The 26,758-nt window shown below is 41.9% G+C and overlaps 1 pseudogene; it reads left to right on the top strand.

Annotated features, from left to right (window-relative positions):
- The window catches only part of LOC118473061 (uncharacterized), a 98,204-nt pseudogene that overhangs the window by 70,450 nt on the left and 996 nt on the right, over positions 1 to 26,758 (top strand).

Genomic DNA, 26,758 nt, shown 5'->3' with positions numbered 1-26,758 from the left:
GTCGTTCCTAAGGGAATGCAGAGCTGAGTGCTATAAGTATGGCTTCAGATATGTGTTTGGACATTCATTTGCACATCACATTACATCATAGCATTTGCATTCATAAACATTCATCCAGGCATATGTAGGATAATCATCATCATGGCATAAGTGGTTGCTTCGGCAAAAAGAAAAAAAGGGGGAAGAGAAAGAAAGAGCTTCGGAAAGAGGGGAATCTTGTTTTCTATGCTTCGCTGCGTACGAAAAGAAGGGAAGGTGTTTTTTCGCCTTCGGCTCAAAAAAGAAAATTTCGTCCACATCAAAGCACTTCCCATACACCATTGGAAGGATAAGGATATATTACAAGGTTTGAATAGAATTCATTAAAGACAAGTTTTAGTTACATTTACAAAAGTTATCTCAAAAGTTTCTTAAGAACTGTCTACAGTCTACTATTTAATCTCCAAGGAGCTTCAGCCTCGGCGTCATTTTTTAATCATCAGCTTCGTCATCCTACATGAATAAGGTTGTTGTAAGTCAAAATCGAACTTGAAGGAAGAAGTAAGCACAAGGTATGATTTCTTACTGGTTCAAGATGGCTCCGAGCTTCGTCTCCAGCCTTTTCTCGCCCACCTTTTGTCCATATCATTTTTACAAATCTATTAGAGATACTTCGTGCGAGATCAGGAATGTCATCTAGGATTGATGGTGATAAAGTAAAATTTGGCCTATTGACAATCTTTCCATGATCGCAGCCAGCTTTTAGGAAAGCTGCAGCAGTGCCCCGAGAAGCTACCCAGGCACAGAAGTCACCGTGCCCAGCAATGACTTCGTCGAGCTCGTCAATCTCACTCTCAATATGTTCGAAGGTCTTCGGTAGATCTTCAGCTGAGGGGGTGAATTTTTCACTGCTGGCTCCAACTGAGTGGAAAATCTTTCTTAATCGTTGAATGCATTTGTTGCTAAATTCCAAACATTTTTCTTGAAGGCTCGTCAATAGTTTTCTCAAATCTGAATTTTGTTGAGCTTCGGCTTCAAGTTTTGCATTAAGGTCTTGCTTTTCTCGTTCGAACTGCTCAGATTGGCGAAGAAGCTTCAAGTTCAGTTCTGTTATTTTTGCTTCGGCTTCCGCCAATGAACCTTCGGTTGCCTGGAGCTCGAAGTTCTTTTTCTCGATAGCATCTGATTGCTCCTTTATTCTGCTTTCCAAATTTTCAATTATAACTTCGTGCTTCTTGTCTTCAAAATCTTGCTGCATTTTTAAGGCTTTGCTCAACAGCATACTCTGCACGAAATCAACCTTCGTCAGACGTGTTTTCATTATTAGAAACAATAAAAGTTAAGGGAAAAGTAGTTCACCTTGAAATTGGAATAAAATAAACTACCAACGATATGTTGTCGTCGGTAGCGGCTGATGTCTGTCTCCAGCTTCGGAAAACCGATACTCTTTGACAGAGTACCGATAACTTTGGCTCCGGTTTGATCTCGAATACAATCTAATTTTTCATCATCAACGCCTCCGAAGAGGAGTGCTCCAGGTTTGTATCCGCAGGATTTGGCATACTCTCTAAGCTCTTCTATTTCAGCTTTTGATAGTTTTTCCCCAACTAAATTCTGGAACATGAAGGCTTCGTTTTCTGAAGCTTCATCAGCAATTTCTTTCCCTTTCTCCGACGCTGCGGTCGCGGCCTCTTCGGCGGCGGTGGTAGCTTCTTCTGCAGCCATGTCTAGCAGTATTTTGTCTATGTGTTCGATTGTGCTCTCCAGGTTCAAATCTTCAGCTGAGGCAGCTTCGGCAGCTGCGACCTCCGAAGGTGTAATTTCAATATCTGTCCCTTCCGCAGCCGCTGGTGTTTTCTGAGCTGAAGCTCTTGGCGGTGTCTTGTCAATTACTTCTGTCACAGTGATAATTCTTTGTCTCTTTGCTTTGATTATTTTCTTCGATTTTTTGGGCTCCTTGTCCTTCTGAAAAAACTTTGTCAGTTGGGGCCCCAGTGGACTTAGCTTCGCAGGTAAGGATTCAGTCATTACCTTCAGAATTTCCTCAACGTCAGCGGCAGAGGGTGATGCGGGGGATTTTTCTTCGTCGGATATTTTCCGTTTCGGAGAAGACGCTTTCCTCTTCTTTGGAATTTTCTTCTTTGGTGTCTCTTTTTCATCTTCATTTGAGGCTTCGGTTACCCTTTTCCTTTTCTGGCCTCCGGCACCTTTGTTCAGATTTTCATAGTCAGGGTATTCAAAACCCAAGGCGTCCAACACTCGGTTCAGTCTTCGCTTCGGACGGGTGCCGAAGGCCGCAGTCATTAATTGATCTTATTTTTTGGAATAATTGCCAAGTATTTCATTACACATTACTTCAATTGTGTCTAGCCACTCTTGGCAAGGCGCTTTAAAGTATTTCTTAAACTTGAAATAGTAAGGTAAACGTACAAGTTCACCTTCTTTCTTCTCCCCCTTCAGCTTCGGCATTTCCCATTCTTTCAAACTGGGAAAAACTTTGAAAGCCAAAAACTCCTGAACCAGGTCCCTTGTACTGATATGCTCTGCAATAATTCTGAATTCATTCATTGCTTGTTGTGTTGGACCTTCGGGTGTCATGTTACAGCGAGGTCGGGTTTCTCCGAAGATTAGTTCGAGTGGACTTTGCACAAGCTTCTCCTTGTCGTCATCAACCTTGACATAGAACCACTCCGACTTCCAGCCTGCTGCCCATTTGCTTCGATAGCTGATTACAGGAAACTTTGTGGTTTTCCGGTAGGCGAAGTTATAGCAACCAAAATTGTCGTGCAATCCATCCTTTCTAGCCTTCGTCTGATAATGCAGCTCGTGAACTCGGCAAAAGCTGTCCGCAAATGGTTCCACTGCTTGGCTTCGGAGTGCCCAGATATAAACGCTAAGCCTAACGATAGCGTTAGGGGTCAGCTGATGAAAATAGATACCGAACCTCTTCAGTACCTCTGCAATAATTCCATGTAGGGGGAATCTCAATCCAGCCTTTAGAAAGCTTTTGAAAATGACAATTTCATCCTTCTCCGGCTTTGGGGTAGTCTCTTCCCCCCGAAGCGTAATAGCTTCTTCTGATTTTCATTAAAAAAGCCCGACTTTACCATCTTGGAAAGATCAGCCTTTGAAACAGTAGATTTCCCGAAGTCCAAGTGGCTGGGCTTGCTTGGCATGGCAATGCGGTAATCATCTTCGGGATCAGTTTCCTCAATATCTTCTTCCTCTGCTTCAGCGATTGCTTGTTCTGCTTGTTCTGCTTGTTCTGCATCATCACTAGGGATCTTTTCCGAAGTCACCAGCCCGGATCGTTGCATGGCTTCGGAGATGGGAACAGTCTCCGAAGCTTCAGTTTCGCCCCCTCACGCTCAACCCTGGCGGTAGAACGCACTCTGGCCATTTAATGATGAATGTGGAAATTTAATACTTTCTTCTTCCGAAGGTTTTTCTGACGAAGCGGGCTTCAAACTGGAGCTTCGTTTGATTCCGACGGACAAGCTTCGGCGATGGTTAAAAATTTTGGCAGCAGAACAATGCAAATAGCAATGAATGCTGTGGTAACTTCACATCTACTCGTCTGTTTATATAGTACTGCAGGTAAGAAGGCGAAGCGCCAGGATTTTTACACCAGGCAGACACCCGCTTGCACTCGCTGTGCGGTGGACCGCAGAGACCAAACAGTAACTCTGCAAGGTGGGACCGCTACGCGCTGGGAAATTGAATCGTTTCTCGACAACGAGCTCAAGGAAGGTGTTTTTTGGACCTTCGGCTCCCCGAAGCTTAAGAGACTTTTTTCACGGATCAAGCTCGTTACGAAAAACGATCTAGCACCGCGAAAGGGGCTACTGTTGGGCCTATGCTTCGTCGCCAAAGGTCTTATAGGAAGAAGCGGTTTTCAGCTGAAGCTGTTTGTATAAGATGGCCGAAGGTTCCTCTTCGTGAAGCTTCGGCATTACAAACCGACTTAAAGATAGAATGACCTTTTAGTCCATGAAGGTCTGAGTCAATGTTGTAAGCTTTTATAAGGGGCATACTTGTAATTCCTCACAGGCTGCGTCCTGTGCCTATAAATAGTGAACAGTATTCCTTTACTGTTCACGCATCCTGATAATTGCAATAGCATATTCTGGAATCCAACCTTTGCCAAGGCAGAGGTATTATTGTATTCAATGATTCAATATATTAAGTAAATATGATATAATTCGTCTATGATTTATTTACCCCTTTTTATACCTTTTATTTTATGGCATCTTACAATATCTATTGAAATTTTATTACGAAGACTTAAGCTTCGTAATTTATACTTTCATCAACCTTCGTCCAAGGTCCATTATCCTCAAGGGAATAATGTTTCGTGGACGAAGGACGTTAACATTTAACACTTTATGTTGCCTTGTTCTTAATTCATAGCATTTGATAACAAGTCCCTAACACATATGCTTGCATCCTGTAAGGACACAAGGCATGACATTATTACTATTATTTTTTCTTGTAGTGTGAGCGATGTAAGGGTGTGAAAATTATAATTAACATATAGAGAAAATAAGGTGACTTGAGCGAGGTTGAGGTCCTTGCGCCGTAGGATCCTCTGTCGACCCGGGCGTGAACGCAATCACCAGGTGTGCTAGGACCAAGTCTTACACATATGATGACTCATGGTACATAAAAGAATGTCACATCTTTACTATATAGGAGTTCTGTGCAAAATAAATAAATAATTACATCATATGAAGTCAACGATCCAGCAACCCAAAGTTGACTGAGAGACGACGACCTAGACCTCTCATGAATACATCGCAGCATCCTCCATGCGCCTCATCCTGCGGTACCTGTTCTTGACCTATGGGGGGTGTAGACAGCAAGGGTGAGCTCACATATGTTCATCGCTCAACAAGTTGTGTGGAATAATGTGCATGAACTCGCCAAAGGTGGGAGCCCATGTGAAGTGTAAGGCTTATCAAAGTGGATGGTTAAAGCTGAGCATTGCTTTTAAAGTTGGTCAAAATTTTATTAGCAGTTACTAAGTGTAAGTAGATACCAAACCAGAGTAATAATAAATCAAAATTGATAACAACACTCGCGATGCAATGCATATGACAAATTTAATTTAATTCCATAAATTAATCATGTGAGAGTCCTAAGCGGCTAATGACCACGAGCACAACTAGTATACCATTTTTACACTATGCAGAGGTTGTACCCTGTACCCACAAGTCATGTATCCCATGTCACCAAGGTTTGCAAGGCCCTTAGACACTTCTGAGGTGAATGGCTAGGGATCCACTACGAGGCCTTTACAAAGTTCCACTAGCTTCCGAAAACCCGCTACAGTTTCTAGGAAGAGCAATGTAGGAATCCCTCGTCTGACCGCTATCGCAGCAAAATCAATCTGAGAACCTCCCTACACGCCCTACTCGTCTACTACCCTTGCCCCTTTCGGATAAGGTAGTCTTCCACTAGCTTTCCTAATTAGTTAGCCAAGGGCGTCCCATTCCACCCTTGTGGTGGCACGTGTTTCTCAAGTTAAGCTCCATGTTCCAATTAATAAATGATCTTGTCATGAACAATATGTAAAACAACAGTATAATTGGAACATAATCATAATGTAATATTAATCCCAAAACCATATAGAGCAATAGCAAAAACTACCCAAATAGTTCAGGGATAAACAAGGTGTAAAGATGACCAAACTAGGGTGACCTATTGGGTCCCATCAAAATTAAGCCTGTGCATGATAAAATGATTATAGAGAACATTATTGGGTAAATAAAAGTGATCATGGGCACAACTTGCTTGGAACTTGAGATTCCAGGTACCAACTTGCTCTTCAGGTGACTCGTGACCTCACTGCTAAACGTAGTATTACAAACAAACATGGTATAGGCAAAATTAACATCACACCAAACATAAGTACAAACTACATAATAATATTCTACGCGTCGCTACGAGGTCATAGGTTCGAGAACTGCTAAATTCAGAGTTATGGTTATAAAGTTATGATTTTCTGAAGATTTAAGTGTTTAAATAGGAAAACTACATTCTAGGTCAATTTTAAGTAATATAAATCATGTGAGAAATATAACCCAAAGAAGTAACTAACTTACACTTGATCAAATCATACTTGATTAGCAAACATATTTTAGTCCCATTATAATCATAGACATAGTAACTTTGGTTAGTAAGATAAATCTACTAATCATAGGATAAATAAATGTCTAATTATAAAATATGTATGATATGACCAAGATAATGTTGATACTGTGTAGATAATTTATTTCGAAGCTAGCGCAACTTGAACGGAATAAAACAGAGTTGGATCGCAAAAGTTATGGACTTTCTAAGTTTATTGAATCACTTTATACCCTAAAACAAATTTCTGACTTAATTTTTGTAACTAAATAACATTAATGGACGACAGCTACTATTTTCATGAAAGTCAGGGTGTTATCTAAAAGAAGATGAACTGCTCTGTAATTACTTCTGCACTTCAATAGGACTGCGGGTTGATTCTAATAAAATCTAGGGACTCTTTTGCAAAACTAGCACGCCGAAGGGGTATCGATGATATCTGACCGTCCGATCATCGGCTGACGATGCAGATTAAATCGGGCGTTAACCTGAAGTGGTACCCAACGACAACTGTTAGATCCCCAAGCAGCGGCCCAGATTTAATTACCCGAGTTTCAATCGCAACCCTCGGATCCCAATCAAACGACCACCCGCCCGAGTCATGAAGGGGTATCCTTGACCTAATATTGGCCGCCCATGCGAGATCAAATGGTCAAGCACACACCACACTAACATCCATCTGGAGCCATCAATCACAACATCAATGCCCCGACGCCTTCTCCTCCCCACGCTGCTGCCAGGCAGCGGCACCGCCAGCCATTACAGTGGGGCCTCGCCGGAGAAATCCCAACACTCACCCGAAGCCCTACTACGAACCCTGCTTGGTGATACGCGAAAAGGATGGCTTCACGAACTAGATGAGAAGGGCCTTACCAGATATGGCGACGCACAAAAGGTGGTTTGCGGCAGGGTCTTTTCACGGTGGGGGAGTTGCTCCGGTGAACAATTCCCGGCGGCCGGAGCGTAATCTCCCTAGGCGGAGCAACGCTCATGATCAACGAAGCCTGGTGAAGCCCCCCCGACAGCAAGGCTCCAACGGTGATGATATCATGGGTCAACGGTGGCGGCAAGCTTCACACCCGCGATGCGCCAGTTCACCCACTGCTCCCGTCCGAAGAGGATGAAGACACCAACCATGCATTCTGGCGTGCCATGAGACTTCCTCTAATGCTTCGCCAAGACGTGGACGCACCACGATATCCCATCCTAGTTTTGCTATGCTCTCCGGTGGCCATGGCTCCTACGTGATGGTGGCACTCTGTGTGACTTGTATTGGCTAACAAAGGGGTGGTACTATCTAGGTATTCATGGCCCCACCTAGGGAGCGAGGAACGAGTCTAGCCGAGAAAAGAACGGCCACGGCGAGCTCCCAGGCACCATCCGCGGTGAGGAATTCGGCCCCAGCGTAACAACCCTGGGAAGAAGGAGGACCCGGCTTGACCAGTTGGGTCCACGTGCCAGTGGGTGGAGGGGTACGCGGTCACGGCGCCCCGGCTTGTATGTGCACGCGGCATCGTCTGCCAAACGGGCCCGCATCAACAGCGAGCGCGGGTGAGGAGCAGCCAACAAACGGGGTGACCCCACATGTCGGCGCCCACAGGTTTGGTTGGGTCGCTCAGCTGGGAAAACTTGGGCCGCCAAGTGTGGTTTTGGCCCAGGTAAGCGTTTTATTTTGCTTTTCTTTTCCTATTTCGTTTTCCTTTCTTATTTCAAATTCATATCAAACCAAGTTTAAATTCTAAATTTCCAATTTATGCACAAGCAAAACTCCAGTATGGGATGCAAGTATAACTTTATCTATTTGTACCCTATTTATTTAAATAAATGAAAATAGGTAAATGATTCACACCAATAATTAAAGAGTCATTCATATCATTTATTTAATTTAATTAAGACCATCTATTTTAATCACATAAAATGATGTTTATTATTTACTTAAAAACAATATCTATATAGCCTTTTATTTAATTTAGATTCTTTAGATAATATTTCTGAACATGTATATTCAAGTTTGAAGTACATACAAAAATAAATGCTTATTACCTAGTTCCTTTAGGAGAAGTGAATATATAACCTCTACTTTTAATTATTTTGGTTCCAACATTTTTAAAGAGTGCCTTCCTTTTATAGTTTATAGAGGGAGTAATAAATTGAAAGTTTCTCCTTTATTTGTTGCTTTGACTTTTAGTTTTAAGTTTTGGATGTCCTATTTTGAATACCAAATTCTTACTTATCATTATTTATTTAATTTTGAGAAATACACTTTATCGCGGATGATATCATTATTGGTAGTCATTTTTATCTCAAACTCTTTTAAAGAATTCTTTAATTCATTGAAATGTGATTTTGAGTGTTACAGCCTCTACATGTCGTGGAAATCTACGACCACTATATCATATGATTGGAAAGAGAAGTACTTCCATGACACATGGATAACGAAAGAACGTAGGCCTGCTTTCACTGCCTCCATGTATCAAATATGGAACTTACTCACGTCCCATGACTCCTCCATGAGTTTGCCCAAGGTTAACATGAACTTGCGAGGCTCGTAGTTTTTAGGGCAGCCATCCAAATTGGGCCAAGAACTAGTGAGTTAGGCCTCTACAGTACATGAGATAGTCAAGAATAAAAAAAACTTTGCAAGTAACTCCTACAATATTTTTCATAAGCATACCTTGGAACTGAGCTTCAGTGTTCTTTTACTATGCTGACGACCGCCTTCTCCACGTTGGTGTACCCATGGTTGGGCCCCACTTCTTGTGCATGTTCTTGTATTGTATTTTTTGGTGTGGGCAGACATGATTGTCTGTCCTCCTTTGGATCACTTGCAGGTGGTGTAGTATTATCGGGTGTTGTTTCTCATAGGGATGTTCCTAAAACATCCGACTTGAATCACAAATCTAATATTTTAGCATAGATATACATAAAATTTAAAACTAATTTTGGCAATGTTATTAAGAATATTATGAAGTATTTAAATAAATTTTTATATAATTTTTTATGTATATTATTTTCTCCCTACAACAAAAAAGGTGAAAAAAACATCTGAATCCGTATTCGAATAGACATCCGAATTTTATATCAATTATTTAAAAATATATAGAATGAATTTAATGTTTATTTTTTGTGAAGATTAATAACCTCAATGCTAAAAACAAGAATATAAATTTACATAGAAAATTCTATATGTTATTTGTTCATAATCGAAGAAAGAAGACCAAAAATTTAACATCCGAATAAATATCTGGATCCATCCCTAGTTTCTGATCCTATTCCTTGTTGTGGTTTGCTCGTGCTGGGAGGGTTGCCTTATGAGTTGCCTGGCGGATTGCCCCCTAGTTCACTATCACTGTGGTGGTGGTCGTCGTCAACATCATGAGGCATGGGAGACGTTGATTGATGTGACAATGTCGTATCTTCACCTAGGTATATGACTAACTTGTCCCAAAGCACTCCCTTGCCTTCAACATTTCTGAGGTACATGTCACCGTCTACATTGGGTATGTCAATTTCATTGTCTGTGTGTTCTGGTTGGACTTAGTTGACCAGCACCTTGGCATACCTGGTTGGAATTCTCTTATCGTCGTACATGCGTTGCGTCCCAACAATGCTATTCATGTGCCCACCTCCATTTGTCTCTTCGACAGTCTGTCATACGGCACGACGATGTGACATGGCATTTGTCTGTCGATATCATTGATTGGGTACATGTCGAGTCCTCCGGTTGGTGGCACCATCTGGCCTTCAATTGCGGGTTCACCCGGCTGCACCATGTCCCCTTGACTCCATGCCATCAATTCCTTGCCATACTAGACTAGCGAAACATTTGCGTCCTTAGCTCCACCATGTTGGGGTTTTGGCTTCTGAATGCTTCCTCGATTTCCCATGATCTGCTCCTTCATGGCCTCTTCGCGCCCTTGTTGTACAAACTTCTCCTTGTAGACCTGTTGAAAGTCGCCTAGAGGGGGGTGAATAGGCAAATCTGAAATTTTTAGAGTTTAAGCACAACTACAAGTCGGGGTTAGCGTTAGAAATATAATCGAGTCCGAAAGAGAGGGAAACAAATCAACAAAGAAATAAAGAGAATGAACACGGTGATTTGTTTTACCAAGGTTCGATTCTTGCAAACCTACTCCCCATTGAGGTGGTCACAAAGACCGGGTCTCTTTCAACCCTTTCCCTCTCTCAAACGGTCACTTAGACCGAGTGAGCTTCTCTTCTCAATCAAACGGGACACTAAGTCCCCACAAGGACCACCACAACTTGGTGTCTCTTGTTTTGATTACAATTGAGTTGAACACAAGAAAGAAGGAAGAAGAAAAGCAATACAAGCGCAAGAGCTCAAATGAACACAAATGTCTCTCTCTCTAGTCACTAATTTGTTTGAAGTGATTCCGGACTTGGGAGAGGATTTGATCTCTTTGTTTGTGTCTTTGAATGAAGTCTAGGGCTCTTGTATGGGGTTTGATGGCTGAACACTTGGATGCATTGAAGTGCGGTGGTTGGGGGGTATTTATAGCCCCAACCACCAAAAGAACCGTTGGTGAAGGCTGTTGTCGTATGGCGCACCGGACACTGTCCGGTGCGCCAGCCACGTCACCCGGCCATTGGGTTCTGACCGTTGGACCTCTGACAAGTGGTGCACCGGACAATCACTGTTCACTGTCCGGTGCGCCTTCTGACGCCTCCTCTGACTTCTGCGCGCGCAGTGAACACTGTTCATTGTTCCTGTACCGTTGCAGATGACCGTTGGCGCTTGGAGCCGTTGCTCCGCTTGGTGCACCGGACAGTCCGGTGCTACACCGGATAGTCCGGTGAATTATAGCGGAGCGGCCTCCCGAATTCCCGAAGGTGGCAAGTTTAGAGTGGAACTCCCTGGTGCACCGGACACTGTCCGGTGGCACACCGGACAGTCCGGTGCGCCAGACCAGGGCTGCCTTTGGGTTGTCTTTTGCTCTCTTGTTTGAACCCTTTCTTGGTCTTTTCATTGGTTTGTTGTGAACCTTTGGCACCTATAAAACTTATAGTCTAGAGTAAACTAGTTAGTTCAATTATTTGTGTTGGGCAATTCAACCACCAAAATTATTTAGGAAAAGGTGTAAGCCTATTTCTCTTTCAATAGGCAAATCTGAAATTTATAAAGTTTAAGCACAACTACAAGCCGGGGTTAGCGTTAGAGTTAAATTCAAGTCCGAGAGAGAGGGAAAACAAATCAACAAAGAAATAAAGCGAATGAACATGGTGATTTGTTTTACCGAGGTTCAGTTCTTGCAAACCTACTCCTCGTTGAGGTGGTCACAAAGACCGGGTCTCTTTCAACCCTTTCCCTCTCTCAAACGGTCACTTAGACCGAGTGAGCCTTTCTCTTCAATCAAATGGGACACTAAGTCCACTACAAGGACCACCACAACTTGGTGTCTCTTGTTTTGATTACAAGTGAGTTGAACACAAGAATGGAGGAAGAAGAAAATCAATCCAAGCGCAAGAGCTCAAAGGAACACAAAAGTCTCTCTCTCTCTAGCCACTAATTTGTTTGGAGCGTTTTACTGTTCCTCTACAGACGACCATTGGCGCGGACGACCGTTGCTCCGCTTGGCACACCGGACAGTCCGGTGCTACACCAGACAGTCCGGTGAATTATAGCGGAGCGGCCTCCTCGAATTCCTGAAGGTGGCAAGTTTGTAGTGGAACTCCCTGGTGCACCGGGCAGTCCGGTGCGCCAGACCAGGGCTGCCTTTGGGTTGTCTTTTGCTCTTTTTATTTGAACCCTTTCTTGGACTTTTTATTGGTTTGTGTTGAACCTTTGGCACCTGTAAAACTTATAATCTAGAGCAAACTTAGTTAGTTCAATTATTTGTGTTGGGCAATTCAACCACCAAAATCATTTAGGAAAAGGTGTAAGCCTATTTCCCTTTCAATCTCCCCCTTTTTGGTGATTGATGCCAACACAAACCAAAGCAAATATATAAGTGCAGAATTGAACTAGTTTGCATAAGGTAAGTGCAAAGGTTACTTGGAATTAAACCAATATATATTCTCATAGGATATGCATGGATGCTTTCTTCATATTTAACATTTTGGACCACGCTTGCACCAATTGTTTTGTTTTTGCAAATTCTTTTGGAAATTCTGTTCAAAGTCTTTTTGCAAATAGTCAAAGGTAAATTAATAAGATTTTAAGAAGCATTTTCACGTTTTGAAATTTTCTCCCCTTGTTTCAAATGCTTTTCCTTTGACTAAACAAAACTCCCCCTTAATAAAATTCTCCTCTTAGTGTTCAATAGGGTTTTAGATATTAATTTTGAAAGGAGTTATAACAATTTTGAAATTTCTATCAAAAATAAGATACTAATTGAAAAACCTTCTTTTAATACAAATTTGAAAGACTACATTTTTGAAATTGGTGGTGGTGCGGTCCTTTTGCTTTGGGCTAATACTTTCTCCCCCTTTGGCATGAATCACCAAAAACGAATACTAGTGAGTGAAATATAAGCCCTTATACTTTCTCCCCTTTGGTAAGTAATGTATGCGTGAAGATTATACCAAATTGGAGAGCGGTGCGGAGCGCCGACAAATGATGAATAATTCGACGGAGTGGAGTGGAAGCCTTGTCTTCGCCGAAGACTCCATTTCCCTTTCAATCTATGACTTAGCATGAAATACACTTGAAAACCACATTAGTCATAGCACATGAAAGATATATAATCAAGGTATATAAATGAGCTATGTGTGCAAAATATCAAACAAAATTCCTAGAATCAAGAATATTTAGCTCATACCTAAGTTTGGTAAAAGTTTTCTCATCTAGTGGCTTAGTAAAGATATCGGCTAATTGTTCTTTGGTGCTAACATATGCAATCTCGATATCCCCCTTTGTTGGTGATCCCTCAAAAAGTGATACCGAATGGCTATATGCTTAGTGTGGCTGTGCTCAACGGGATTATCCGCCATGCAGATTGCACTCTCATTATCACATAGAAGAGGAACTTTGGTTAATTTGTAACCATAGTCCCTAAGGGTTTGCCTCATCCAAAGCAATTGCGCGCAACAATGACCTGCGACAATATACCCCCTTATGAATATCGCCGAGGATGGTGTTCACGGGGTGATCTCGTTGTATTGCTTGGTGGACTCTTGGGTGTGGCGGTCTTGGACCGTCATCATCTTCCTTGTCTTGATTATTGGCATCTCCCCCTTGATCATTGTCCTCCTCTTGAGGTGGCTCATCTTCTTGATCTTCATTTTCATCCTCTTGAGCTTGGTCCTCATTTTGAGTTGGTGGAGATGCTTGATTTGAAGATGATGGTTGATCTTGTGCATGTGGAGGCTCTTCGAATTTCTTAGGACACACATCCCCAATGGACATGTTCCTTAGCGCGACGCATGGAGCCTCTTCATCATCTAGCTCATCAAGATCAACTTGCTCTACTTGAGAGCCGTTAGTCTCATCAAACACAATGTTACAAGAAACTTCAACTAGTCCAGTGGACTTGTTAAAAGACTCTACATGCCCTTGTGTTTGAATCATAACCAAGTAAAAAACCTTCTACAACCTTAGGAGCAAATTTAGATTTTCTACCTCTTTTAACAAGAATAAAGCATTTGCTACCAAAGACTCTAAAATATGAAACATTGGGCTTTTTACCGGTTAGGAGTTCATAAGATGTCTTCTTGAGGATTCGGTGAAGGTAGAGGCGGTTGATGGCGTAGCAAGCGGTGTTGATTGCTTCCGCCCAAAACCGGTCCGAAGTCTTGTACTCATCAAGCATGGTCCTCGCCATGTCAAGTAGAGTTCTATTCTTCCTCTCCACTACACCATTTTGTTGTGGCGTGTAGGGAGAAGAGAACTCATGCTTGATGCCCTTATCCTCAAGGAAGCCTTCTATTTGTGAGTTCTTGAACTCTGTCCCGTTGTCGCTTCTTATCTTTTTGATTCTCAATCCGAACTCATTTTGAGCCTGTTTCAAGAATCCCTTTAAGGTCTCTTGGGTTTGTGATTTTTCCTGCAAAAAGAACACCCAAGTGAAGCGAGAATAATCATCCACAATTACAAGACAATACTTACTCGCGCCGATGCTTATGTAAGCTATCGGGCCGAATAGGTCCATGTGGAGTAGCTCAAGCGGCATGTCGGTCGTCATGATGTTCTTGTGTGGATGATGAACACCAACTTGCTTTCCTGCTTGACATGCGCTACAAACCCTGTATTTCTCAAAATGAACATTGGTTAGTCCCAAAATGTGCTCTCCCTTTAGAAGCTTATGAAGATTCTTCATCTCAACATGGGCTAGTCGGCGGTGCCAGAGCCAACCCATGTTAGTCTTAGCAATTAAGCAAGTGTTGAGTTTGGCTCTATTAAAATCAACTAAGTATAGCTGACCCTCTAACACTCCCTTAAATGCTACTGAATCATCACTTCTTCTAAAGACAGTAACACCTATATCCGTAAAAAGACAGTTGTAACCCATTTTGCATAATTGAGAAACAAAAAGCAAATTGTAATCTAAAGAATCTACAAGAAAAACATTGGAAATAGAATGGTCAGGAGATATAGCAATTTTACCAAGTCCTTTGACCAAACCTTGATTTCCATCCCCGAATGTGATAGCTCTTTGGGGATCATGGTTTTTCTCATAGGAGGAGAACATTATTTTCTCCCCAGTCATGTGGTTTGTGCACCCGCTATCGATGATCCAACTTGAGCCCCCGGATGCATAAACCTACAAAACAAATTTAGGCCTTGTTCTTAGGTACCCAAACGGTCTTGGGTCCTTTGACATTAGAAACAAGCACCTTGGGTACCCAAACACAAGTCTTTGACCCCTTGTGTTTGCCTCCAACATATTTGGCAACTACTTTGCCTGATTTGTTAGTTAAAACATATGATGCATCAAAAGTCTTAAATGAAATATTAGGTTTATTTGATGCAATTGGAGTTTTCTTCTTAGGCAATTTAGCATGGGTTGATTGCCTAGAACTAGATGCCTCACTCTTATACATAAAAGCATGATGAGAGCCAGAGTGAGACTTCCTAGAGTGAATTCTCCTAATTTTGTGTTCGGGATAACCGACAGGGTATAAAATGTAACCCTCGTTATCCTGAACCATGTGAGCCTTGCCCTTAACAAAGTTAGATAATCTTTTAGAAGGGGCATTAAGCTTGACATTGTCTCCCTGTTGGAAGCCGATGCCATCCTTAATGCCAGGGCATCTCCCACTATAGAGCATGCTTCTAGCAAATTAAAATTTTTCATTTTCTAAGTCATGCTCATTGATTTTAGCAGTTAATGTAGCTATATGATCATTTTGTTGTTTAATTAAAGAAAGGTGATCATGAATAGCATCTACATTAACATCTCTACATCTAGTGCAAATAGAAACATGATCAATCGTAGATGTAGAGGGTTTGCAATCATTTAATTCAACAATCTTAGCACGTAAAATAGCATTCTCATCTCTAAGATTGGTAATAGCATCATTGCAAACATTTAAATCTTTAGCCTTAGTAATTAATTTTTCATTTTCAAACTTAAGACTAGAAAGAGATGCATTCAATTTGTCAATCTTAGCAACTAAACTAGCATTATCATTTCTAAGATTAACAATTGAATCATCACAAACATTTGATTTCTCAACCTTAGCAATTAATTTGGCATGTTCATTTCTAAGGCTAGAAATAGTGTCATGGCAAGTGCTTAGCTCACTAGTTAAATTTTCACATTTTTCTACCTCTAGAGCATAAGCATTTTTAACCTTAACATGCTTTTTGTTTTCCTTAATAAGGAAGTCCTCTTGGTTATCCAAGAGTTCATCCTTCTCATGAATAGCACTAATCAATTCATTTAATTTCTCTTTTTGTTGCATGTTTAAGTTGGCAAAAAGGGTGATCAAATCATCCTCATCATCACTAGAGCTAGCCTCATCACTAGATGTTGTATATTTAGTGAAGGCTCTAGCTTTTACCTTCTTTTTGCCGACCTTTTCCATGAGGCACTTGTGGCCGATGTTGGGGAAGAGAAGACCCTTGTTGACGGCGATGTTTGTGGCGTCCTCGTCGGTGGAGCTCTCGTCGGAGTCCCACTCCCGGCAAACCTGGGCATCGTCGCCCTTCTTCTTGTAATACTTATTTTCTTTCTTCTTTCCCCTCTTGTCGTTATCCCTGTCACTATCACTAAACAAAGGACATTTAGCGATAAAATGACCGGGCTTACCACATTTGTAGCAAACCTTCTTGGAGCGGGGTTTGTAATCCTTCCCCCTCCTTTGCTTGAGGATTTGGTGGAAGCTCTTGATGATGAGCGCCATCTCCTCGTTGTCGAGCTTGGAGGCGTCGATGGGGAGTCTACTTGATGTAGACTCTTCTTTCTTTTCCTCCGTTGCTTGAATGCGACGGGTTACATTTCGGGTGTGGAGGAGGCGCCTTGCTCGATGATTTTCTTGGAGCCTTTGATCATCAATTCAAAGCTCACAAATTTTCCTATCACTTCCTCGGGAGACAATAGTTTATATCTTGGATCACCACAAATTAATTGAACTTGTGTAGGATTAAGAAAAACGAGTGATCTAAGAATAACCTTGACCATTTCATGGTCATCCCATTTGGTGATCCCGAGGTTGCGCACTTAGTTCACCAAGGTTTTGAGCCGGTTGTACATGGCTTATGGCTCCTCCCCTTGGTTGAGCATAAAGCGACCGAGCTCCCCCTCGATCATTTCCCTCTTGGTGATCTTGGTCACCTCGTCTCCTTCATGCGCGGTCTTGAGCACGTCCCAAATCTCCTTTGCACTCTTCAACCCTTGTACCTTATTATACTCCTCTCGACTTAGAGAGGCGAGGAGTATAGTAGTGGCTTGGGAGTTGAAGTGTTGGATTTGTTCGACCTCCTCTGAATCATAATCCTTGTCCCCTTTCTTTGGTACCTGCACTCCATACTCAACAATATCCCATATACTTTTGTGGAGTGAGGTTAGGTGATGCCTCATTTTATCACTCCACATAGAATAATCTTCACCATCAAACATAGGTGGCTTGCCTAATGGGACAGAAAGTAATGGAGTGCGTTTTGAAATACGAGGGTAGCGAAGGGGCATCTTACTATACTTCTTGCGCTCATGGCGCTTAGAAGTGGCGGATGCTGATTCCGAGCCGGAGGTGGAGGGTGACGAAGAGTCGGTCTCGTAGTAGACCACCTTATTCATCTTCTTCTTCTTGTCACCCTTCCGTTGGGACTTGATGGAGGAAGAGGATTCCTCCTTGTGCTTGTGGGCGGACTCCCTTGAGTGTGTTCTCCCCGAGCTTGCGGACTTGTCGCCGGTCCCGATCTCCCTCATGGCGGATGCTCCCGACATCACTTCGAGCGGTTAGGCTCTAATAAAGTACCGGGCTCTGATACCAATTAAAAGTCACCTAGAGGGGGTGAATAGGCAAATCTGAAATTTATAAAGTTTAAGCACAACTACAAGTTGGGGTTAGCGTTAGAGTTAAATTTGAGTCCGAAAGAGAGGGAAAACAAATCAACAAAGAAATAACCGTTGGTGAGGGCTTCTGTCGTATGGCGCACCGGATAGTCCGGTGCGCCACCGGACACGGTCCGGTGCGCCAGCCACGTCACCAGGCTGTTGGGTTCCGACCGTTGGAGCTTCTAACAACTGGGCCACCGGACAGTCCAGTGGTGCACTGGACAGGTCCTGTTCACTATCCGGTGCGCCTTCTGGCGCCTATTCTGACTTCTGCACGCGCAGACGTGCACTGTAGCGTTTTACTGTTCCTCTACAGACGACCGTTGGCGTGGACGACCGTTGCTCCGCTTGGCACACCGGACAATCTGGTGCTACACCGGACAGTCCGGTGAATTATAGCGGAGCGGCCTCCTCGAATTCCAGAAGGTGGCAAGTTTGGAGTGGAACTCCCTGGTTCACCGGACACTGTCCGGTGGCACATCGGACAGTCCGGTGCGCCAGACCAGGGCTGCCTTTGGGTTGTCTTTTGCTCTTTTTATTTGAACCCTTTCTTGGACTTTTATTGGTTTGTGTTGAACCTTTGGCAACTGTAAAACTTATAATCTAGAGCTAACTTAGTTAGTTCAATTATTTGTGTTGGGCAATTCAACCACCAAAATCATTTAGGAAAAGGTGTAAGCCTATTTCCCTTTCACCTGTATGCTAGGGCGTGAGGTCTCCATACGCGTCTCCCACATCTTAGACATGTGTCATGCAAGTCTTCAACCTCGTCAACGACATGATCTTCTCCACCATGTCCTTGTGCCTATTGATGTCTCTAGGTGTCAGCCACCGCAGTTGGTCATCCGGCTTCTCTAATCCCTTAGTTAAGACTCAACACTCGTTATTCACCAATTCTGATCCATCGACACAAATCCACATGACCTTCACCGTCGACCACTGTCTTTGGACTCTGCACCTACGGACCGCAAGCGAAGATAAATGTTCCACAAACTCATGCTCGGGTTAGTACACACGTAACCAAGGTTCTACTTTGATGACAATCACCCATCACAAACCCAAACAATAAGGGCACTTATCAACCTTATATTCACAGATAGGGATGACAATTTTAACTCGCAAACCGAAACACGATGGGTACCTGACCCGACGGGTGTGGGTACGTGTGAAGATTTTAACTTGAGGACGCAATCCGCACCCAACCCAAAGTTTCATGGGTGTAGGTTTCTATTTCAACTCGTGGGTGACCCCGCACCCGACCCAAAATTTGGTTTATTCTTTATTTTGCACAAAAAAAAATTAAGATACAATAGTAATTATTTTGAATAAGTAACTTGGCTAATGATTCATGAAATGTTTTGTTGCTGCTCAACGTGAAAAGGTTTAAAATCCGAACATATAACTCAACTATTGTTGCTACTTAATTGCTTATTGCTAAATTATTGTTAAAGTGTACACTCAGTAAAACCCGCGGGTGACCCGAAACCCGATGGGTTCGGGTTTGGAATTGCACCCGCGAGTTCGATCGTGGGCGGGTTTTGGTAGTCTTCACGGGTGCGATCGCGGGCGGGTGTTTGCTCCACCCGACCCGAACCTGACACATTGCCATCCCTATTCACATAGCACCAAAATTCTAGTGTCCTAAACATAATACATTTGACACAACATGGTGAAATTATTTAGATCGCTAGAGGGAGATGAGCAGTGAAAGCCATATGTCTAGTTTTCCTAATTGAGGTAACAAGTGGTCTATCTACACTCTAGTGTTGTGATTGAGATAGGTTATGTCCACATCAAGGTTGAGCAAGGATGGCACTCATAAAAGTGATGGTGATGGGCACAACTTGATCAAGTGCTCAACATTTGGAAAAGAAGAAAAACAAAAATGAAAACCTATGGATCAAGGCGAATGTATAATATAGGGTGTTTTGTTTTGCTAGTTAATTTGCCATAGAGTTTATGATCCGGTTTAAGATAGATAGTCATACTATTAAGAGGGGAACTATAAATCCAAAATAATTATCTAAGTGGCAATAGGTGGATCAATTCATCACATATGCTTTTGACCTGGTGAGAACCTGAAAAAACTTTGAAAACTTTGTGAAAATTCTAACTCATTTACACACGTATTGGAAACATATTTGGATTTGGCACATTTTGGATCAAACTAAGCTCAAAATGCTCTCTAATGCACCATCAGATTGTGTTAAAGGGGTGCAATTGAATATAAGCTATGTAGAGTGCAACAATGTGCTAACTAAACCTATGGTTAGGCATCTAACACACTTATTCTCAGCACCAACACAATCTGATTTGACGAAACCCTCTTTAGACAGGCTTTGTGTAAGCATCAGAGTGGTTTCCCTTGATCCGATGGCATTGGATTGAGAGACATTAGCGCATATAAGCGTGTTTTCACTTAGATATCCCCACCTGTCAACACAAGGGACTTTCAAATGTAGTATCAAATTGGTTCTATGTAGACCGCTGGTACAATATGATCACCAAAGTGTGGCTCTAGAACCTCTTTGTGTTCCATCTGAATGAGTTATGATGGTCATTGATTCAAATGCATCAGAGTATGCATTACACTAGCCAACCTCAACCAACAACTATTTCTATCTGACAACATGCGTGCAACATGGCATCAGATTGAGCGAGCAGGGCACCAGAGTATAGGCTATAGGATATTTATCCATAGCACTTACTTTGGTGCTCCTAATCCGATGGACAATTGAGGATCCATGGTCACATGTTCAACCAAATAAGCAGCCCAACATCTAGTTTCGCTTGAAGGTGTTATAAATAGATGGTGGCTGGGTTGTGGCCATCTCTCTTCACTCTCTAACTGGTCATACACCCCTGTGAGCTTCTACAAACACCTACCAGTCATTTCTCTATCTAGTGCTTCATCCAAATTGAGACTAGGAGTGATTCTAGTGTATTTGCATTGAGTTCTTATACCTAGTGACACTAGTGACTGATTGGGTTGTGGTTTCATTATTACTCTTGGTGGTTGTTGTCACCTAATAGTGTGTTTGGTTTGAGGAATGAAGTGATCCATCTTCTTCTCACTCCTCACTTTTTTATTTGGTTTGTGGAATAGAATGGGTTGATCTATCACCACTCCATTCCTCATAAGCTAATAATTAGTATATACATGAGGAGTGGGTTGATTCCACCAAAATTGATGGAATGAACTTATGATGCATCACCTCATGAAGCATAGAGTGACTCCACAAACCAAACACACCATAAATTGCTTGGAGCAACTGTGGATCATTGAGCGGCTATTGGTGAATACTGTCAGCTTTGATCAAGCAATTTTAAGAGACTCTTGTGCTCATTCCAACAGGGAGATCGTGAAAATAAACTACAATGAAATCATGGCTAGTTGGAGCGCATCGTGGTTCTTGTAGCACCCAAGTATAGGTCTAGTATTGTGATGCTAGTTAGTGTACCAACCATCAAGTAGAGACTCACCACAACAAGGACATATGTTACTAGCATATTAAGATGTTTTGTGGGAGCAAGTGCACATTGAGGATCTAGACCTTGTCATAAATGGAGATGATGTGCTCTCCTATATGTCGTGGATTGCCAACAAACCTTGCACTGACATCATCTATGCCATGTCAAGCCACGAACCCTTGATAAAGAAGTCTCATCCTCTAATGCATCCTCAATTGAGCTAGTATGAATCAACTATCCCCTACATGGGAGGGAACCTACTGGGTTAATGATATCTACAAACCATGATGCATAACAACATAAGACTAGAAACAAAATATGGCACACCATTACCCAACCCATTAAATATAAAGCACCTACATAAGTTTCATCCTTAATGGTTTTGGACAACATTACCGCCCCTTGTCACTCATCTTGCCCCTAAGGTTAGTAATTCAATATATAATCTTTTTTATTACCGATATAATATAATGTTGGTTATAAGTCGTTTCGACTGTGGCCTATGCTTATCAGAAAGAGACTATCCTTTTGTTAGTTTATATATTGTTGTAATTGGCATAGTTTGCATGCATAACTAGAATATTGATAATCATACAAAATGGCCTAGCTAGGGTGCATAGGTAATGTCCTAGGGTATACATGTCATCAACCCCCTCAGATTAACGATGTTCCCTAGAGGTAGCACTTGGTACAGGTGTGACTCGGTCAAAATCACATAACACACCAATAAATCTTATCCACACTTAATACAATCTTTAGAAACAATAAAAGTTTTAGACTAACTCACGCACATGGCCCTAAATGATGAGAAATTTTCTACTTTGAGCATTGATAGGGAAAAGAGCATATGATTGTTGTGAAGATTTCAAACATAATTAAGTATCCAATACCATATATGTAAACTATATATTTTTATCCTCGTCTTAGGGACTTATTCGCCTCCATTACAAGGTGTCCTAGGGGAAACTATAGGGGTAACTAGAGTAATAGCCCAACCCCTTTAAAGGCAAGTATCATTAGCCTAACCCTTATTTTCATAAAAAATAATACATATGCCATCATTTGCAGGATTAAAATCACTTGACCACCTAGGCTTAGTCGATAAGTTCCTTGTAATCTCAGACTTGGACTTTGTGTAGTTTGTGTGGCTTAACCATGAATGTTTAGGACCCTAGAGGAAACTAAGTGCTCCCAATAAATCTCGGGAGCCCCCCCCCCTTCCCGATGGGTTGGGGACCTCCCATGAACACCCGCGGACTTAGGCCTCTAGGTCAACCCCTAGCGAATGTTGGGGCCCTCAGACCTAGCACAACCCATGACGGTTACTCGGTTAGACGTACGTGGTAGGGTGTTAGGAGCAGTAACGCCTAAGAGGGACTGAATTAAGCAATCTATTTTCGCTCTAATTTATAACCTTTATTGTTACCTTAATCAAAACATATGGAGATAACCAAGCGTTCATATGTGCAACTATGGTTTTGAGTAAGTGTTGCTATCTTTGATACAAAAGAAGTTCTGCAACCTAGGTTCTAGACTTAAACACTTGCCTATAACTAAGCTAATAAGATAAAGCATACAACCAAAGGCGATAATATAAATGTGGGAGCTTAGGTGCGATAGAGATACAAACTCTCATTGATGCGCTAGTATTTTTATTTAGGTATCAAGAACTGCACAAGCTTCTTAATAGTCCTTGTTGGAGCCCCACACAAGGAAAGCCAATGCAAGGGCCAAACTCCTAGTCAGGTAACTCTATAGATAGCCTAGGGATTTTCCATGTGCAAATGGTGCTCCAGTTCTAGCCTCTCTAGCATGCTCCCCACCATCTCTACTATCAAGCTTTTGGTTGAACGCCATAGGCCTTGTCCTATCAAGAACATGGTGGTGGCCACGCCTCAAGTGCAACTGATGTGATCTCGCAAGACTATAGCCTCTCCTGATACAACTATTACAATGGTTCACACAAGCATCTAGGGGCTGATGGTGTCTAACCTCACTTCTAACAACTAGGGATTAACCTAGAGCAAGTGCTACAATAGTGGTCTAACTACCCTAAGCACTTTGCAAAGCACCTACGCTAACCACCAAGCCATTCTTTGAGCACTTGGGTGTCTAGAGCTATATAAATGGAGTTTCAAATCTCTATTATTGTTTCTTAGCCCCTATACATCTCAAATGGTTGGTTGGGGCTATATAGCCCCCAATGTTCAAACTAGCCATTGGAATAAACCAGACTTTCTAAAAGGGCACCGAATACTCTGGTGTGTGCACTAGACTTGTTTGAGGAGTGTTTCATGTGTACCAGTCGTTGGACTAACTCTTGTTGATCATTGATCTTGGGGTATACAGTGTTAGCACTAGTGTTACACCAGACATGTTAAGTGCATTATAACCCGACTTAATTGCATTTGCAACCTCTTTGAGTATCATGTCTGGTGCATAGGGTCTTAAGAGATGTGACAATCCTAGACACGCCCTCTATTTATACACCAACTAAAAAACTAGTTTGTCAACCCATAGTGCTTTTTTGTGAACTCACTTGAAGCTCCAGTGACCCATAATCATCTTCATCTTTTTTATCATCGTCGTCTGATTTTACTAGCTAAGCTACTCATCACATGCATATATCATATCTATTTCATGGCCATCATATTGACCAACTAGCTTGTGGACTAATTATATATTCATCTCCCATAAAAACTCATTTGTCTAACTATTTTTATCACTCAAATCAAAGTAGGACTTTTATCACACGATAGGGTGGTGGGGCTTGGGTTAGTGGGGCACAGTTGTGAGAACTAAGGATGGCAATAGGTACAAAACCCACGAGCAAATAGTCTCTAAACCCGCACCCACAAAACAAATGTCAAACTCGTGCACGTACCCTCCATCTAGAATGGGCACAATATGCCATATCACCCGTCACTCGTGGGCCTATAAACCCCACAAGCACACCCCATGCCCACATATAGAATAATTAGTAGACCAACTCATAATACAAAATCAATATATTTCTACAACAAACTAATTTTTGAACACAATACAAACTAAAATATTAAAAGTAGAAGAATAATGTTTCTAAGTGACAAATTAACAAGCAATAACATATGATGTGATACACTGATACAATATAAGCAATAAGAAACCATACAGACTTCGAGTGTGTGTATAACGATTTTGCAGGTGTATGAGCATGAGTGAGACTTTTTCATGCTAGCGAGAGTAAATCTGTTGGATATAGATTCAAACTCGTACCCTCGCCTGTGAACACACCATCACTCTATACGTTTTGTGCCCGTGGACACACGAGTAATCTATAAATGTTACCATCCCTAGTAAGAATAATGTTGTTGTTGCTGAATCCAGCAGCAGACCCAACACTTGATCATAGCCTGAGCAAATCTCATTGAGCCAATTAAATCATATATTTAGTGCATATGTTGTAATAGAAACCTAAGGATGCAATTTGCATCATAGTTCGGGTAGGCGCCCAGGGTCACTGGGCACATAGGAGCACTAGAAAAAGATGAGACATGGTGGCTCATAAAACTAGATGAGATGGAACTACATAGGTCATGAGCTATCATCTGTATGGTCACGTAGTACTAAAGTTAAAGATATAAAACATTACTTTTTAAATTTATTTTTTCAAATTCTAAAATATAAAGTACTTTTCTTTGCAATGTATAGTTATGTACATCTTGTGTCCCTGATCGTGAACCAATACCGCTAGATATCAGAATAAACTATAACTACTATTTTTTCAATCTATAACCCAAGCTCATAGAACTCATTAGAGCTAGTTTGGAAGCAAGGGGGAGTGAAACCGAGAGAAATAAAACTTTTTATAAATAACTAAACGCCTTATTTAAATAACACCCCTGAGATTGCTCATCCTATGAAAATATAGGGATCCCAAAAGAATTTGAGTTTCCAAACTAACCCTTAATATTTCCCTTTGCTATTTCAGCTCAAGTCCAAATGCCACCTCCATTCACCGTCTACTTTTCTTTTCCCGTCCACTCCTGCGCTCCCATCCACTCGTGGCACTACTAGGTGATTGTCATTGCCGCCCTACTCGAAGTGCTTAAGTCTAGCCTTAGTTCCTTCGTCAGGTTTTCGCCGAGCCCTTCACGAGTGACCAAAACCCTATGCTCACATCTACCTTTCCTTTTTTATTGTGCGAAACCAAACACTCGAATCCTAACTTAATCTATTTGGGTATTTGTAGTTGGATCTGATGTAATTACAAATTGTTTGTGTATTACGCCTAATAAATTTGATTTTCTCTGCATGTTGTTCATTGTACATGTGTGCACCCAATATATTGCTATGCTACCTTAGTCCCGAAAATGTACCTCCTATTATGAACAAAGTAAATTTGGATACATAGGTTACAAACCTCTGTTTAATCTCCATGGCATTGTTTCAGCTCAAATTATTTTTGAGTTACAACAGAAAGCAGCGTCTGCATATTTAATTCTGGAAATAACACAACGGCACACAATTTATTCCTACCAGATTTTTCGGTGAGTTGATCTTGAAGTGAATAATCATGTGACAAAATATATGATTATTATATGGTTAGTTAGGCTCAAAAAAACATTGTTATTGGCCATACTTGGTTGAGATTATTTTCCCGCCTTGTGCATTACCATCCATTTTGTTTATTAAGGTTAAAGAAAACATTAAGCGCTAGCGAGCGATGACCCACCATCTAGAGCTTAAGTGTGCTTAAAAGTTCCTAAACATACTCAATCGTTTTATAATATGGCAAAAACTGGAAATGTTGGTCTCGCCATACAAATAAGAGATGAAAGTGTAGAGCAATGTGTTTGGTTGCAGTGACAGGATGGGACGGGATGGGATGATCCTTGAAATAAGGTTGTTTGGTTTAGAGTCAATGGCTAGGACAAGACTATCTCAGTGTTGTCCCAGTTATCCCTCAAAATTAGAGGGGCGAGAGAGGACACCAGGGGACATCCCTGTCCTGGCTGTCCCGCAACCAAACGTAGCCTAAGAGACTACAAATGAATCGAAAACAAATGGGAGATGGAAGTGGGGAGCAGTATAAGCAGTAGTGTAAAATAGGGATATGTAACTGTAGATGTCCATGTTTATAAAGTGAAGTTTAAAATAATGAATAAGAAAGAGGATAAACTGTTGGAAATAGATAGCCTAAATGTATCAAGCATTAGGCTGTCTCCAACAGACACTAGCCAAAACGGACAGACATTCAGGCTGTTGGCTTGCCACAGTAATTTAGCTGGCCATCCATACGTCCGTCGTATCCAACGGAGCAGCTAAAATAGCTGGTTCCCAGGGCGAGTGGCCAGAAGCCTCAGAAGTGGGTCCGGATTGTCAGAGATGAAGGGGAGAAAATGGCTGCCGGCTCTGAACCAGCCAATCTAGCTTTTCTCTCTCATCCCCTCTAAAATAGCTGCTCCTTTTGGCTGTGTTGTTGGAACCTGTTTCTAGGCGCTACAGTAGCACCACGACAGCCATATTGGCTTTGGCTGGCCGTTTGGCTGCTCCGTTGGAGTTAGTCTTAGGGTCTGTTTGGTTGGGCTGTGGCTGCGGAAAAAGTTGCTGTGGGCTGTGAGCTGTGGAAAAAGCTGCTGTAGGCTGTGTGCTGTTAAAAAGCTAAAAATCATTTGGTGGAAACCACTAAAAGTCGTTAAAAGTTCTTCGATATATCTTTTCACAATTCCATCCAAAAG

This window comes from Zea mays, chromosome 1 (genome assembly GCF_902167145.1).
Source record: "Zea mays cultivar B73 chromosome 1, Zm-B73-REFERENCE-NAM-5.0, whole genome shotgun sequence".
Lineage (NCBI taxonomy): Eukaryota > Viridiplantae > Streptophyta > Magnoliopsida > Poales > Poaceae > Zea > Zea mays.
The sequence above is the reverse complement of the archived record's forward strand: the minus strand, read 5'-3'. Positions and strand labels throughout refer to the sequence as shown.